Source organism: Chenopodium album, chromosome 21 (assembly GCF_948465745.1).
Source record: "Chenopodium album chromosome 21, dcCheAlbu1.1, whole genome shotgun sequence".
NCBI classification, from domain to species: domain Eukaryota; kingdom Viridiplantae; phylum Streptophyta; class Magnoliopsida; order Caryophyllales; family Amaranthaceae; genus Chenopodium; species Chenopodium album.
In genome coordinates, this window is record NC_137854.1 from 41,043,008 (window position 1) to 41,046,240 (window position 3,233).

Genomic DNA, 3,233 nt, shown 5'->3' on the forward strand with positions numbered 1-3,233 from the left:
GGGACCCAATTTTATTAATTTTAGATTCTCTCTCATCCAATTTACCTTTTACAAACCCTAGTATCTCTGTATGGAGTATATATTTTATTACGTTATCCAATTTCTCCTAAAACTCCGCGCATGGAGAAATAGAGCAAGTATTTAAAAATGGAGGGAGTATTTTCTCATATTTAAGTGTCATTTTATATTCTCTCTATTTTTTTTTATTTTTTGTTATATCTGATTTTCTAAATATTAATGTTTGAACAATATTACCTAAAAAAAGAAAAAAAGAAAAAGAAAAAAAAATGGAGGAGGATTTTTTTTTTTTTTTTTTTTTGGGACAAAGAACGGAGGAGTATATATACATCACAACTTAAATTTGCCATTGGATATATTCTATAATCTATATATATAATATGTTTTAAAATTCTTTTTTAAATAGGGCCTTGAAATACAATTTGTCCCAAAAAAAAAAAAAAAAAAAACATACAATTTATCTAAAAGTATCATGAGAGCTTTTATCTTAGAACAAAACGTTGCAACTAAAAGTGAACGAAAAAAAAAAAAAAACAAACTAATATCAAAATAATTAAAATTATGCAGGATAGAGTTCAATAACGGATCTCGGCCCTAAAATTGGTAAAATCTTATAGTCATCACCAAAACCGGCATTGATGAAAAGATATTTCCATTGTTGTTCAGTTCTTTCTTTTCCACCAAAAAGAGACATCATGTGCACATCTGCTAGAAATTGGTTTAAGTTGTCACTTGGAAACCCAACCACCATATCTATGATTAGTAACTTGCCGCCTTTGTCCCTATTTGGAATTGCTTCTTTACATCGCTTAAGCACCTTTATGCAATTCTCGTCGGTCCAATTGTGCAATATCCACTACAATGTAAATTTATAAGGAGTTAATTAGTCAAATGCCGATTAAAAGTAGGTAATTTGTAAATATTGTAATAACAATTCCTTAATGTAAGTATTGCATAGTTTGTTAATTTCACGGTTTCATTGGGTAATGTTAAGGGAAAGAAAAGAAAGGGAGGTGAAGGGGAGGGGAGGAGAGAGAAAGGAATAATGATGAGTTTTCTCTCCAAATCTCTCCATTGTTGGAGGGATTATTTTCTTAAAATTTAATCCTTACATTTCTCTTCCCTCTAATTCCCTTTATCTGTAACTCTTTATCCAAATGAATGAACCCCCCTCCCCCCTCCATTTCCCTTCCCTTCCCTCCATTTCCTTCAATCCAAACCCACTATTAATGTTTTGAAACTAAAAATCAAGGCGAATTTAATAAGAAATTGCGTACTATTGTTTAAATTTTTTTTTGACACAATCCTTCTATTGTTTAAATTACCTTCTCTATTATTCTTTATATACTTGTAACATTTCACTTTTCACGATTACCAATGCATTATTTCTATCGTTAATATATTTAATTATCAATAAATAAGTATTAAAAACATTTGATGTTAAAAGAGAAATTTGTGAAAAAAGACTTTTTAATTGGTCGACTTTTTGTAAAAAGGTTTTTTTAAGTGAAAAATTGTGAAAAAAACCCTTTTAAGTTGTATTATGTTTTTAGGGGTACTGGGTGAGTTTTCTTGGTGGTCTGGTCAACGCCAGAGCTCCGCTATTGACTTTCACATGAATTAAAAAAAATTTCCCCCAAAATTTCCTCCTTTCTCAAACCACCCTTTTCATTTTTCCGCCTTTATCTTTCAGAAATTTGGGGGAAAAATAATTTTTTATTTTTTTAACGTGAAAGTCAACGTCGGAGGCCTCAGAGCTTCGACATTGACCACCAAAAAAAAGTCAACGTTGGAGTTTCGGCATTGACCACCAAAAAAAACTCATCCAAGTACCGCCTAAAAACATAATAAAATTTAGAAGGTTTTTTTACAAAAATTCAACCACTTAAAAGGTCATTTTTCACAAATTTCTCATACTAATATAGTATGAATCAAGACGAATATAACAAGACCTCATATGACTATACTTTTTTATACCTATAAATCACCAATGTTAGTCATATATCAAAGTAAAGCAAATAAATAGTATGAAAATCAAACTATTGCTAATATTAAAAAAAAAAAAAAAAACGGAGGAAGTAGTATATATACGGGTATTAAATATTAGATCTCATTTGCCTTATAATAATTACAATACAGGTTTGATAGTTACTGTAAAAGTATTAGTGTAACTTACCTTGAGTAGGATAAGTTGAGCACGAGGAATAGCTTCAAACATGTCACCTGCAACATATGTTAAGTTAGCTACCTTTTCGTTTCTTTGTGACCGATCGACTACGTTTGGTAGATCGAACACGGTACATTTGACTTCAGGATAGGCCTCGGCTAGAGCCTTGGCCATAGTACCATCACCTCCACCAACGTCGACCAATGACTCAACACCGTGCATTACACCCTTGAACTCGTTACTAGTCAATAGTACACGGGCGATCAATTGAGAATCGCTTGTCATAGCTTGTTGAAATAACTCATTAAATTTGGTATCACTAGGCGCATCTTCGTATAAATGTCTACAGTAAGTAACGTGGAAAGGGGACTCAGAAACCTCAATATCTTGATTTTGAAACCATGTAGCAAGATTATGTGACGGCTTAGTTATTAGTGAATCGGTTCGCATAATAGTTAAAGGTGCTTGAGTTAGAGGGTGATCTTTCAAAAGAAGTTGCGAGTTTAGGGTAAGATCAAAATATAATAATGTTTGGTTTCCATTATCGATCAATGTTTTGGTAGCGAAGAATTTGGAGTGAACAAGAAGACGCATCAACTGATGTAGGGATGGAGCCTTGGTAGGATGGATTGAAAGAGCTTTGGCGAGCTCATCGATAGTCACGGGTTTGCCGTGTTTGTGAATGGCTTCTGGGATGCCTAGTTGAACAGCACACTTCAGTGCCATGGAATTCAAGTAAGCTATATTATAGTTTGATATATGTGTTACTGCTTCTAATAACTCTTTTGCCTCTTCATTTGACATTTGGTTTGGTTCCATTTTTCTCTACTCAATAGCTAACAAGCAATCTAAGGGTATATTATATAGTAGTGTAATAGACATATTAGGGATAATCTATGTACTTGCCCCAATTTATTTAATTTCTTTTGTTTGTCTTATGCATCTGAAATCTTGAGAGATTTCAAATTTCAAATGACATCTAATAGATAATGATTTTTTTTTTTTTTTTTTTTTTTTTATACTTTCAAACATAGTTTTGTCATGTGAG

At 32.2% G+C, this 3,233-nt stretch overlaps 1 pseudogene; it reads right to left on the reverse strand.

Annotated features, from left to right (window-relative positions):
* Window positions 1-532: 532 nt before the first annotated feature.
* On the reverse strand, window positions 533-3,004 carry LOC145600852 (trans-resveratrol di-O-methyltransferase pseudogene; annotated as a pseudogene).
* Window positions 3,005-3,233: the final 229 nt, after the last annotated feature.